Source organism: Apteryx mantelli, chromosome Z (assembly GCF_036417845.1).
Source record: "Apteryx mantelli isolate bAptMan1 chromosome Z, bAptMan1.hap1, whole genome shotgun sequence".
Classification (NCBI taxonomy): Eukaryota; Metazoa; Chordata; class Aves; order Apterygiformes; family Apterygidae; genus Apteryx; species Apteryx mantelli.
This window is the reverse complement of record NC_090020.1, coordinates 41,498,842-41,512,912: the sequence shown is the minus strand read 5'-3', so window position 1 is coordinate 41,512,912 and position 14,071 is coordinate 41,498,842. Positions and strand designations below refer to the sequence as shown.

The 14,071-nt window shown below is 36.1% G+C and overlaps 1 protein-coding gene across 4 annotated transcripts in view; it reads left to right on the top strand.

Moving 5' to 3' along the window:
* PRR16 (proline rich 16) overlaps positions 1–12,009 on the top strand; it is a 163,124-nt gene extending 151,115 nt beyond the window's left edge. For 2 of the 4 annotated variants that reach the window (XR_010886873.1, XR_010886871.1), the window contains one exon: positions 10,150–12,009. The gene's annotated coding sequence lies outside the window, so the exon portion shown is untranslated. The remainder of the gene's footprint in view (positions 1–10,149) is intronic. The other 2 variants (XR_010886875.1, XR_010886872.1) reach the window with 2 other exon arrangements.
* Positions 12,010–14,071: the final 2,062 nt, after the last annotated feature.

Here is a 14,071-nt window from a genome sequence, read left to right as displayed (position 1 = left end):
AGCTTCAAAGCAGTCCATCAAAATGACTAACCCCTTTGGTGAAGAACGCACAGAATTGCTGGCACAATAGTTTGTGGTATTTTACTGGCAAGATAAACACTGTATTTGGGGCCTATGCTTAATATGCAAAGCACTGGATTGCACATTTTGCTAGTAACCTTTCCCTGAGTAGAATTAGCAGAAGAGTTTAATGGGAATATATTTGACTGCTGAGCTTTTTTTATTGTTCAGAGTATCTTTTTTGTTAAGCAAATTGTTCCAAAGCCAGATGAGCATGGATAATTGTGTTGAGGCAGACATGGTCAGCCAGGTTCAGTCACCAAGCCAGTCTGCACTGGTAAAGGTTTCAGGATTGCAAATGTTGATACTGAATTAAAAAAAAAAAAAAAAAATCCGTTTCACCAGATTTGATGTTTGTTGCAAGTCAAGCCTTTGAGCATATCGATGGACGTTATGAAAGGTCTGCTGCTGAAGTGATTTATGGCTTTGAAGTTCTCCTGTAATAATGAAAGAGATCTGGAACTGGGAGAGGCAGCTGCCTGTATAATCATCCCCTTTTCCTGCTGGGATTCCCCACGCCCTGCTACTTATGCACTCCAAGTAGTTCTTTATTACACTTTTATACCCATTGATTTCCATAGGGCTATTTGTGCTGATGATTGAGAGAAATTAAGTTCCTTAAAGAGTAAGCAGGGGTAGGCCTTTTTGCTAAGCCTGTGCTTGATTGTCCCATTTGGTTGTACATATCATTAGGCACCATTAGAGCTGGATGAAAAAAAATATGACCACTGAAATTTTCAAGAGATACTGTTTCATTCAACTCTAGACTTTTTGGCCAAATGGCTAAAATGGACTGTAGGAGTAAACTGACCCATGACAGATCTGTAAAATGAGAAGAGGTGGAAGTTTGAAAGCCTGTATTCAAACCTAGACCTGCATTTTCTTTGCTTTTTACAGAGGTACCCCAAAATGATATGTTTTGTTTCAGATGTAATGTTATGTCATACTAACATAACAAAATTCTGAAAGCTCATTTTTAGGACTACTCAAAATAAATTAAAAAGCATTATTTTGGATGCTTAAGAAAAAGACTAATTTGCTTGTTCCTGATATCTGCCTTTTAAGCATCAGTCACGTATGGTTTGTTACATTCTGAGTAATGGATAAGTGGGAGCAAGACAGCTAATAAAGAGGCAGGTTTTAAGAGGATGCACAATAGCATCTCTAGTTTTATATAGAGCTGTGAAAAGAAAACTCTAGAAACAAAATTTGGCATCACTCAAAATGAAAGTTCATGCTGAATCATAGGACATTTGCTAAATTGTTAGGTTCCTTTATTCTGTATGTCTATTTTTATAATCTAGAAAGTCAGCAAATTCTAATAGAGTATGTAACTTTTAACAAAACAGACCTATTTACCAAGGCTTACATTAATTGCATTTGTACATTCCCAGAAAATATGTAGCACTTGCCATAAGGAGATCCTTTAATCCTTGCTCTTCAATGTAGATGGCATGTCAGGTTCTCTCTTGCTTGCATGTTGTTGCTCAGAGTACAAACTATAATGCAGATGCTAGGTAATTTACTGATGTTTAGCCGTGACTTTTTTTTTTCACTGTCCAATCTAAGAATATATCCAGTTATGTTTCCAGAACAGCCCATTTTCTATTCAATTTCTTCTTGATCTGATGCTTTCCTTGGAAACTCTAAAGTGGAGTGGATTAAGTCTTGGTAAATTCATGTGCAGAAATTTCAATATGTTTTTCAATATGTCATGCCAGTGGTCAAGAAGTTTTCCAGGAGGCTGCTGGAGTGCAGGGGCTTGCAGTAGGCACCACCCCATTGCTGCATGGCCTTTTTTGGATGAAAAAATGTGAATTTAAGGATATGGTATTGAAAAAACTGTACACTACAGCATGATTGTCACCTTCTAGTTACTCTGGCGTGTTTTGGAAGAGCAGGATACAGCAGTTTCAGTAATCTCGATATGTCTACTGGCAGTCAAATTCATTTTTAATCTTCTGTGGTAAAATATTCGCACCAGATGATAAAGGAGAAAGTAAATCCTGTAAACCATTTGTTAGCAAACAGAAAGGTGTCAACTAGAATCATAAATTATTTCATCCATCAACAGACAAACCTATGAAAAGGCTAAACCAAAGTATTTACTGTATTTTCTGATGTCTTTTAAGTCTTTCTGGCTTGAAAAGTCTAATCCTACAAGGTTACTGGCTTGCTCAAGTAATAAGAAATAGATGAAAAATCAGTAAATGTCAAAAAGAGCAGAAATATTGATAGTTATATTCTTATACATGACTCCTTCACCCATATACATTTTTTAAAAATAAGCAAGTGGAGGGTTGCCAGTTCACTTAGCAGCCATCCTTCCTAGCTCCAGGCTGAAGAAGAAAAGGTTACACCTGCCAAATGAAAGATGTATTCCAGGAAGAATGGTTTTCAGACCATTCGCATGTCACTTCAAGGCATGTAATTACACAAAAAGACTCTAAACTCTGAAAATAAAAATAAAAAAACCCACCAAAGCTATTAATAGTAGATGCAAGTCCTTTAAAACATTTAATTATTCTATATAAATTTTTGCTTGTCCTGAGAAGAATGTCCATTTCACTGAGTGATAAAGGTTTCTGCTAGTGGCATAGAGATTATGCCATATATTCAAAGAGAAGAAAGATATATGTTGAAGGTATTCAAGTCTCATTGAACACTTAATATCAAGAATCAGTAAATTAATCTTATTATTCTGTATTCACTGAGTATAGAGGTTTGTTATAAATATGACCATCCTTTTTTCCGTTACATAGTCAGCTTCAGGAATTGATTGAATCGGAAAGTAAACCATTGGAAATCTTAATGTTTACAGAATAAACAGAGCATTGACACATACAGGAGGTTTTCCTTTCTAAGCTGTCAGTCTTTCCATCTCTTTTGCTTGGGTTTTTGAAAATAACTAGAATGTACCTAAAGCACCTTTAGTAAATGGAAGGCAATGATAGCAAAAACCTTAGTTTAACCTAAGAAGTAGTAGATACAGCATTGGTAGGACATGAAATTCTTTGGCATCTCATCACAAATACCAAGCCACTTAATATCCTTGTTTCCTTATCTGCTTGCTATGGGCCTTGCATGTATTAAGCTAGATAGGTAAACTTTCTAGCCAGTTACCCAAGCATGCTACCAGCTAACAGTTTACTAATCATTTGAAGCAGAAAATTACTTCTGTTAGACACTTAGCTGTCTTCTGCATTTCTTTCTTCTCCTAATTTTTGTTCTATCTCCATTTGACACAGATGTGTGTTCAAGCTAATTGATGAAACTTATTTTGACTCAGCATGAAAAGGAGGGCAAAAAATAAAGGTAAAAGATTAAAATAGCATCACACTATCTAGTTCGTATGATTAGAGATACGTAGTTTTAAACCAAAAGAACTGCAGGAAGAGTGCCTGGGTTTCCTGGACTTTTCCCATATTTCCTATAGGAGATTCTCTTTATGCATCTGAGATGCAGAGCTTCAGTCAGGGAAAGGGACTGTAGGCCTCAGGTTTACCTGCCCATACATCCCCACCCCTCCAATACTCAGCCAGAGGGATGCTGCAAGAAGCAAAGTTTTGTTCACTATTAGGGATGTAGGGGGTTTTGTTGTTTGCTTATTTGTTTCAAGAGTACTGAGAGCCCATAACATGTAGCAGAACTCTCTTGTTCCAGTCTTTGTGCTTGTATGTTCAGTGTTTCAGAGTATTTACGTTCTGAATAGACAAGGCAGAAATTTGTGGAGAGTGAAAGGGATAGAAAGTAAAATAAAACACCGATAAGGTGTGATATATGTAGATTAGATGAATTGCCTGTGTCACACAGGAAATCTGCAGCCAAACCAGAAAGTGAACCCAAATTTCCTTTTACCCAATTAAATGCCTCAAATGCTTTATTCCAGCTTTATTCTTTCATTATAGTCCAGTGAACATTTGGTATAAATTGTTTCAATAATCTTTCAAAAAAATCACTCAGACAATATTTTTAGTATTAAAAGATCTTATAGATAAATGATTATTATCTTTTGTTTGAGTACCATCATTGGACATTACAGTGGCTGTCAATACATCAAATTCTTTTTCCATAGTGTCACCATCAGATCTTTTCTAGGGACATATCTAAGCTGAAGAGCGACTGCTTCTATATAGACAGACCCAATCAAGTTTTAACCCCAGCAGCTCAGCTACTGCTATTGATACAACTGCAACGGCCACTTGAACTGTGGCTTTGGATGTGACCATGCAAACTGCAGTATACCTTTTTGCAGCCTGATGGATGTCATCCAGTACCTGTCCTGTGCTTAGCTCTTCTTAGTAGAAGACAGAGAATTTAAAATAATGCATGTTGTTCTGTTAGAGGCATTGATAAGCAAGCAGTTAAGCAGACCTGGCCTTGGCTATTTAAGCAAGTTTATATCAAAAGCCTAACTGTAACTGAAAGATGTAAATATATATGGCCATTCATGCCTTGTTCCTTTGCAATATAGAATAGCTCAAATTTTGTATCATACGCCAGCATAGAGAAACCCATCTCCTGTTCTTCTTTTTTCTATGTGTGATAGTCAAATACGAGATAAAATGTAGTCCAAAGCTAATGTTTCCAGAAAACTTCTGTTCTGGCAGCTAGTAAACATGCATCCCAGAGACAAAAAGAAGAAAGAACAGCCTCCCAGAAATCTTTAGTGAGTACTTGTCTCATGGAAGATATATTGTAATGTATCCAAAAACTAACAAAAAAAAAAGAATTTGGCTTCCTAGGAATGTAATCACCCATGACCTAAGTAGTTCTGTCTTAAGACATGCTTTAAGCTGTTGCACAGAATAGTTTTCCAATCTCTAAGTGGATGAGTGAATGAAAAGGTGAGTGAAAAGAAAGAAGGTCATGTCAGTAAAATGACCTGTTAAAAATGTTTCAAAAGGTTGAAGATGCTGAACAGAAAGGGTCTCAACCAAAAATATGTCTGAGAAATTCATAAGTTGCTTGTTTATATAACCTTTCTGTACAAGCCATGGAAGAAGATCTTCTCTAGTAAATTTTACTTCTGGTACTGGAGAAGATGCTTCTGACCAAAGTGAACAAGGCTGCCAGAGTTTCCCAGGATACATCATCAGACCTTGCTTTGTTTTTCCCTCAACTTTTTCCAGTGCTATTCTTTCCCCTTTGAGCATTTTTGAGTCTGAGTTTTGATGTTTTTGGCAGTGATGGTGACAATCCCTAATGTAGACTTCCATGGTGTCAGTATATCACCTGGTAGCTTTGGTTGCCTGGATTTCAGCTGTGTTGGAAAGTAGTGATATCAAGAAAAAAGACAATTTCCTGTTGTTAGTCCCACAGATTGCTTCTCTCAAATCTGAACTGCTTGGGACATTATTGAGAAAAGCACTACAACAATTTGGCCAGCAGTTCCTAAGTAATAAACATAGGAAATTTTATGAGTGTCATATATTGACAAGCACAATGCTCCTTGCATTCATTGCATGGTGCTTTTGTTGCCATTAGTTTTTCACTCTTAAAAAAATATTGTAGAGTAGCTCCCAGAGCCACTATTCTGATGGTCTTCATTTTGTTGTGCAAGCATACAAAGACATTAAAATGGTACAAATGCATTATTTAAGCTGTATGACTTCAGTTGGAAAATACTATCTAGGGTATTTAATAAATCCTTTCTTCATATCCTCTCTGAGATCATTTGCAGATTTCTATTTGGGAACAGTTCTTTTGACATAGAACTATTTTTTTAGAGAAAACTCTAGAAATACCAAAGCTGGAACAACAGGACTAGATGACAACTTAATTGCATTAGAAAAGCGTTTCTAGGAGAGATTAGCAAAATGATGACACTCCTGTAGAAGAGCTAATACATGCTGTCTACATGTGTTTGGGTTATAGCGCATAAAGGAACACAATCTGAAAATGTATAAATGTAACTATTTTAATGCTATGTGCCTTTTTACAATCTCTTTCAAAGCTGTGAAAGAATCAACTTGCAATAAGCAATTGGGAGTTCTTGTTTGCTTATTGGCATACAAGTTGTTTACAGACTGAAACAGTAGGATAAGGCTATTGCACATAAATCAGTATTCTGAAGCTTCTAAGAGAAACAGGAAAATTTACAAAAAAAGAGTGGTGGTGGATTTGTTAACATTCTGCGTTGCTGAGATTCACTTGTTAAAGTTTTTATAGAGAAAGATGTCTCAACAGTGCTGCACTGCAAAATACAGAAATGTGAATATTGGTGTATACAGTTAAAATCTTGTAGGAGAAGTAAAATGTTTAGTAGAAACATTGTTCTTGCATTTGGCAGAATTGCTGTAGTCAAAAGACATACAAAATTTTATCTGAAATGTTCTGGCTTCTGGCTAAAATTGGGCATTTTCTCTAATGCACTATTTAAATTTCTGTCTACAAAAAAAGGCACCAAGGGTCATGGACACAAAGAATAAAAAAATGCTCTATAAAAATGTTTTCTCAATAATGTTTCTTCTATTGAAAGAATTTTGCATATTAATACATCTGTTCTGAAAGCAATAAAAAAGTAATATTGATAAAACAATATATCTGAATCTAAACATTTCTGTAGCTTTGAAGTGTAATTGAGTAGCTGAAAGAGATACCACTATTATTTAACAGTACCTGGAAAATATGTACATTAAGTTTAGGAGGATTTACTACTAAGTGATTTTTTTTGATAGGAACAGTTCTTTTACTTTTATATATGTGAGTACAACTAATAGCTTGGCCTGTGCTCTGACTGCTGCTGTACTTATGCCAGGTAAAGAGCATACATCCAAATTATCTTGTCTGTGCGAAAATGACCCAGATAACAGGGGGATTTTAAATAAGGTAGTCTTTCAGGTGCTTTTATCAGGCTCTTCAAATGATTTGGAATTTATACAGCTTAGTATTAATCAAGAAAATTTCTCTCTCTCAACTGAATGTGAAGCTGATTTCCTAATTGTTTTCTTTACTTTTGCTTGATAAGTGGGACTAGAACCAGCATAGGAAGTGGCGTCTAAAACATCATTGGCAGTCATCACTGCAGTCATCAGTTAAAGGTTGATAAATGTTTTCTCTTATTTGTTTGATATCTTCCTATCATACCATTATAGAATAAGACTGCCTGTTGGTCTTTAAATATTGTAAATTGAACCTGAATGAATATCCCTGTACTTTAAAATAAAATTTATTGTTTATTCAGCTAAGCTTGAATAAATGTTCCCTTCCTATACTTAGTTTGAACTTTGCTTTGGAATTGAAGATGCATTTGAAATTCTGTTAAACTTGCCTGTTATTTTCAACCACCTCGCTTCTTCTAACAGAAGATATTGCCTGCTTCTATGAACTTCTTCTGTTCTGGCCAAACCTTTAAATCCCCATTCATTTTATGCTAAGCAGCATATACATAGTAATCTCCTAGGTCTAAGGGGAAAGGGTGATTCCCTCCTGCGGCCTCTTCTCTCAGTATTTTTCCTCCACAGCCATTTGCGGAGCGTGCTGCGCTATGGTCCCAGCCACCCTTTGGAGGAGGATCTCGTGGCAGCTTGCACTGGGCCCATGGCCAGTTTTTTAGAAAACCGTGCGACAAACAGAAGGAAACCAAAGGGTTTATTTGGAGTAATACTGGCATAGAAGCAAAATGAAGCTGAGAGGAGTAGGTCTCTGGTTCTGAATGGGAAAACAATGACATTGGTTTCTCTGGGTCTCTCTTTTTTGGAACTAAATAGTGGTGCTGTAAAAGGAAGAGAACGGCTCGATGGTGCTGACAAAGGGAGGGGAGGAATGTAAGGACCCAGCCGCTTTCCCATGTACTGTCTGAGCTCTCGCTCCCTATTTAGGTCACCTGTTTTTAGACTGTGAGGATATTGGCAGGTATGGTGTAACAAGGGGGTACTTGATGATAAGTTAAATGTAGTGATTTGAATGTAAAGCCTCCCTGTCAAAATACTAAAGACTACAGAATTAAAAACGAGGCGTTTCAGAATGGGAATCTGTAATTAGTAGATGCATTTTTTAAGTGACTGGCCTGCCTTGATCATCTGTACAATTATGGATTCATAATAAAGGATTTGTGGAGCTGGAAAGAACTGCTTATTCTGTTTTTAATGCAGGTGTTCCCCATCTTCTGAATTCTTCACTTAGCAAGCTTAATAGTAATCTTCCAATTTGAACAAATTATTTATTAATATGACGAGGTGCATCAGATTTTTCACAGAAGTGCAATTTGCGCTTTCTAGTAGAGATATCATTAAGAAACAGAAGACAGACTTTTCTTCTTTGGTGGAGCATTGAGGAAATTAAGGTGGATGTCATATGGCTTTAGGAATGGGAATGAATCATATTGCGTAGGTTGATGTTTGAATTAGAGAGATGCTAGAAGAATACAGGTATAGCTGGTATACAATTTATGGTTTTTATGTGCATGAAATTGAGTACGTTTATGAATTGCAACCCAGATAAAAAGAGAAGGTTACTGTGATTTTCATGCCTATAGGTATTCAGTATTGTTCTGAATAAGTTTGAGACAACTGTCTCCTGACAGAGAATAAATACTGCTTATGTTATGTATCTCTTTTGATTATTATTATTACTTTTATATACATGTTTGTTGTACAATAGCTATCTTGTTTCATGAGCTGTAAGACGAATTCAAGGGCAGCACCGTTTTCTGTGATTTTTATGAGGTATTAACATGTACGAATCATTAGCCCAAGATGTAATTGAAGCCAGAGACTGTGACAGTTGAAAAAGGGTTGTGTGTTTCTAGTGATATGAAAACTGTCCACAGTTAAAAAAAATATGCAGCTAACAGAATGTATAGGATACTCATCTTTTTGATTAATGATGCAAGCCAAACCCTAAACAGTTTGATTAGGAAGAAATTTCCCCTCCCAGCCAATTTTATCATAAACTTATTATACCATATCCATTAGAGACAGAATGCTGGGCTACACTGTGCCGCTGTTACAATCCTGAATAGTAATTAAGTTTTTGTGAATAATTGATATTTTATATTAGTTGTGGGAAAAAATAAAAGGTTCTTAGTGTACCAGCTTCAGATCCCTTTTTTCCAATATCAAAGTGAAATCCTGCCCTTCTCCTTTACTATTTTTATCAAAGTGAAACATTCCAGTCAATATGAAATAAGAAAAAATGCATATGAAGGCCTAGATTCATAAAACGAATGGCAAAGAAGTAGTTTTCTTCCCCCTTGCAGTAAGTAGCTCTGGATGTAAGTCACCTACACTGAAAGAGGAAGTTCTAATTCGTTTTCTCAGGAGATGTGAATTTAATTATTTAACCTAAGTTAGCACCCTAGCTACCGTAAGGTAAGTATCCCAAGGCCTGTCCTTTTGATGCTGTTTTATTTTGTCTAATAAATAAAGTGAGTAAATTCAGTGAGTCAGTGAACCTCAGCACTGGATTGGAGCGTTACTTTCTTTTGCTGTCTCAAGGACTGTTTTAGTGTGTTATACAAATTAAAACAGTTTCACAAGAGGGAATATGGAAGACTCAAATCAAATATAATATAGTGTTATAGTGATTAGGAAACATATCTATCAGGTAAGAAACCCCTGCTGAAATTCAGTATTTACTTTGAGGATAGGGATTAGAATCCATGTTTCCAGGATAAATTAGACCCAAATTTTTAGAAGCTTTCTCAAACGCTTAACATTTTGCTCTTTGTCAGTAAAGACCTCAGGAATTCTTGTTTCATCTTACATGCTAAGGTAGATTGCTAAACCAAATTGTTGCATTAGGTAGGTTCACAAGGTTAATCATACAACAGTTCATCCCTCTCAGGACCCCCATTACTCTGGGACGTAAGGTATTGATGATCAGTTCCTCAGGTGGTATAATCTGATGTGATCTGAAGGACATCAGTGAAGTTAAACCCATTTGCCCCAGCAGAGAACTAAGGCCTGTATCATTAATGAAGTACCACTACAAAAGTTCAAGTTTTAAACTTTTGCAATTCTCGGAACTCTTATTTAAATGAAAAATGGAATGATTGTGCAAAAATCTGTTTTGTTTGCCATTGACTTTGTCTACTTAAAGTAACATTTTTATAACTTTGTCCTTGTTTTCTTTTCTGTTCAACAGCACCTTCAGGCTTGAAGGAATATCTATATCTGGAGGCGCATCAGTTAATTTCTTGCATATCAGATTCATCATTGTGACTTCTTGCAGGCCAGATCTGAAAGGAACTGGGAACCTGACCCTCCTTGGCGCATGGAGAAGCCCTTGGTGTTGGAGCACAAGTGCTCACGCATGGAATCAGCACTGAATCATCCGTCTCAGATCTGACAGCCACGAGCTGAGTCCTGGCAAAAGCCACAGCCTTAAATCCCGTTCAGTCAGAATGAAGAATCAAGGGGACCAGATGTCTTGTCCCCTTACAGAAACTGCTCTTTCCTAGCCTGACACTCGGGTTCTGCACTGAGCAACCAGAGTAACAAGCAGTGAGTTTTTCATGGGGTCCAGCCAGCATCCAAAAAATATTTCAATATGTAGCCAAAAGGAAAAATGAAGCACTCTAGGTGATAGCAGGAAACAAATGCATTTACTGTAATGGAGGAATGTTGCTGTCTGTGGGGAAAGACGACCTCTGTCATCCCTTGTATATATTCAAAGCCATACAGGAACAGGGCACTGGTGATGTTAAATTGCTTCAAAGGATGCCATCTCCTGTCCTCCACCCAGATCTGAAGAAATTCAGCTGTTACAGATTGCATCTCAATGCACTTCTAGTATTTGCACTGTCACTTCCATTCAGGGTAATGATGTGTGCCACCATTTGCACAGATGGCCCCGGGAGACTTTTAACCACAGCAGGCGATATTTTGCAGGGGCTCCAAAAGGAACCGAAAAGTAAGAACTGAAGAAAAGAATTGCTCTCTCTTTCGCAGTGGTGATCTGTCCACTGAAAGGATTATGGTTCTTTCTTAGTTTTAAATGTATATATACATATACATACATCTATATATATGTGTATATATATGAAAAAGCATCAACACAATAAGGTGGATTTAAAAAAGGGATATAATATTTTTTTAATAGCATTCATTTTTTATCATATTAGCAGCCAAGAAATTTAAACTATCGAATTATACATCTAAAATGTTCCTATTTGAACATTGACATTATCCTCCCTGTTACTGTTAAAGAAAATAAGTCATTTGTAATATGTATTTGACATAAAATTTTTCTAGCCATTTATCTATACTTCATGGAGAAATGTAACAGATGAACAGCATTTTCAGTTTATTTTTCTAAATAAATGTGTTGTTCATATTATTTGCAGTCACTCATTTTGGCTGGTTTTCATTATCTCCAAAAATGATTTAAAGACAGAACCAAAACAGAGAAATTGTTTGTTCATGTTAAACTGTAATGATTTGCAGACCGAAAGCTTTAATATAAATATTGTAATTTGTAAAATGATGAAATATATTTATACAGGCACATATGTATGGAAAACTAGAGAAGGTATTTTAACTCTTAATTTCAGAACATAGTTTATTTTAATATCCACATGAAGAAGTCTAAATATATAATGGGATAGGTTTTTTACTTTCACTAACTTTTAGCAAGTGAAGATTTGGATGTTTAAGAATGAAAAGAATGTAGTCTAATAATGGCATTTTCCCAAATTACTGACAAACCCTTTATCAGCTGGCTCACTTTATTCAGGAACTGTTTTTCGGGTTATGATTTATGTTAGGGTTTCTTGTTTGGTTTGGTTTGTTGGTTTTTGGGGGGGGTTGGGGGTTTTTTTTTTGGTCATAGCATACTGACTATAAAGACCATAAAGATAATACTATTTGATCATGAACAGTGAGAACCTGCAGGATAAGAGATTGTTCATTACAGCCCTTTACAGTTTACAGTTAAGAACAGTCATTGTTATCCATCTACTGGAGTGTTTTGTTATCACGTCACGTTATCACGTCATTTTGATGCTAGAGCTGTTTTAAATAAAAATATATATTTTCCTTTTTTCTTAGTCCATTAGCCTGTGTGTAATTTTAAGAGAAAAGTAAAGCATGTGATTCCAAGTTCACTGAAAGTATTCATCCTAAATCCAGCCATGTGTGGCTACTTTATAAAGCTGAATAGGTTTTGCTTTATTTCCGCCACTCTATGGAACCTGTCAATTAAGCGCACACTAATGGAGGAATGTTCTTTCAGCAAAAAATGGCAAATCCAAACCTCTTTTTATCTGTGGGTTAGCCTCATAATGGGCAGATGCTTTAATTATGTATTGCTCTGCTCTAATGTACTAACTTGTGAGTGCGTGTGTGTGTGTGTGCACGTGCACACACCATTACCTACCGATGAATGAAATGACAGCTCTCCTGAGTAAGTGCCCTAAGTCCTATTACTGCAAGATGTTCGTGTTACTGTATTTTTTTGGAGAAAGGCCTGAGCTCTGTCTTTGCTTGTGATTCTGAAGCCATAAACAGCTTTTACAATTTGTCAGGAAGTCATCAAATGAAATAATTAAATGAATGTTATCCCCCCCAACCCCTCCCATTTCAGCAAAACCTGGGATACCTGGGATCATATCCATTTTATCTTATCTTATCTTATTTTATTTTACTTTACTTTATTTTACTTTATTTTATTTTATTTTTCCCTTGATGCTATGGATAAATTAAATCCTTGTATATGTTAAAGAATGATCGCTGTGGTTTGTTTCCACACATTTTAGGTTATGGTTGGCTAAGTCTTGTCACTATGACTTCTCATTTTTATGTCATTAGAATCATGTATTTGGCCACACAATTTGCATGGTTGTGCATGCTCCCTCTTTGGATAACCTGTGTTTTAAAATTGAGGAGCTTACTCTCTCAAATTCAGACTAATATTCATGGCTGTTTTATAAAGCGGCAACATTATAGAAACAGGAAGAATATTCCAGAATGATAATTTTGAGCACTTCCGGAATTATCTAATAATAATATTTGGAAAAGCTCTTCTGTTTGATCACAGAAGTGCATTCATCTTATATTTGAAAATAGCCCAGTAAAAATCTAGTGAAATAATGCATTACTGCTTGCAAATACTTTCCTGCTATGCTAACCCAGTTCTAGATCAGCTTCTGTGTGGTATTTTTATTGTACAAAAACCACCTGAAATTCAGCACACAATTTTCTTCAGAAAAACACAGCAGATACAATCAATAGTGACCTGGTGCCAGGAGAGATTTTACACTATGTATGTGATGCAAAAATAATAAACATATAAGAGCACACAAGCCTAATTTAAGAGACATAAATATAGTTGTAAGAGGACATTTCAAATCATTCTTCTCATCATCCACATGCTGCTGGTTGCAGCTCTGCCTTAGCTGAGAGTTTACATGTTGGAGAATAGAAATTTCAGCACACATACATGCACGATACCACATTCTTCTATCACTTGGCACTGGAGTAAATCCGCATTTCTTGATTTTTGTAGATTTAAATCAGACTGCAGGTAAGTATTGTGATTTAGATTCAGCTGATGTCTGTCTATTATGCAGATACTCTGCTGAGATGACTCAGGAAAATAAAACTACTGGGATTTGAGAAACTATTGGCAAATAATTAGCACTGAAATATTTTTCATAAAGTTTAAAACCAGAGGAAACAATTAGACTAACTAATTTTGCACATTGTTGCCACCAAACCCAACCGGAGAATCACCATATTTTTCCCATAACCTTAGGTTAAAACACTTTGACAAGACCAGCAGAACTTTTTGACTAAGGTGATTTCATGATGACTAATTTTAAGCACCAGTGTCCTTTGGTAGGTTTATGAGGGTGATTTATATAGAGAGTGTCTGCAGAAGTGGCTCTAGCATGAAGTGGCACTGTTCCATTATTTGGCATTTGAAAGCAGCCAATATGCTTGAAACAGTCAAGTGTGCAGAAAGAAAAAATCTGACACAATTCTGGACGTGTCCACAAGACATGCTTTCAGCACTTGTATTTCTTTAAGCATGAAGACTGCTCAGTTTCTTTCGGTTCATGAGAAAA